Raw genomic sequence first — 392 nt, 5'->3', positions numbered from 1 at the left:
CGTTTTGCGGTTTTCCCCCCTCTTGGGGGGGGGGGGGCATTGATCGATGGACCCCCCTTATGTACGAGCATCAAATCACCAACACTGGGGGAGGGGTGGTGGTCCCCCAGTTCTTAAAGCTGTACTCCCCCCTTCCATGTCTCTGCGATGGATGAGGAGGAACGATGAATATTGATGTCAATCTGTTTTTTCTTCAAATAAACTTCCGAATAACAATTTACAGAAACGGGGGGCTGTGCAGATGTGGTGCAGATCAGCCTTGTGTGTTATAATGGGGGGGAGGCGGGGCATCTGCTAATGGGGTGTCCGCCGGGGCTCCCAGGATCAGAATTTGAGGTGCAGCTCTCAGTGCCGAGGATCAAATCTCAGCTCCGCCCACTGCATGTTGCTTA

The sequence above is a fragment of the Nanorana parkeri genome, unplaced genomic scaffold (assembly GCF_000935625.1).
Source record: "Nanorana parkeri isolate BGI_ZX_2015 unplaced genomic scaffold, ASM93562v1 scaffold2031, whole genome shotgun sequence".
NCBI lineage: Eukaryota > Metazoa > Chordata > Amphibia > Anura > Dicroglossidae > Nanorana > Nanorana parkeri.
The sequence above is the reverse complement of the archived record's forward strand: the minus strand, read 5'-3'. Positions refer to the sequence as shown.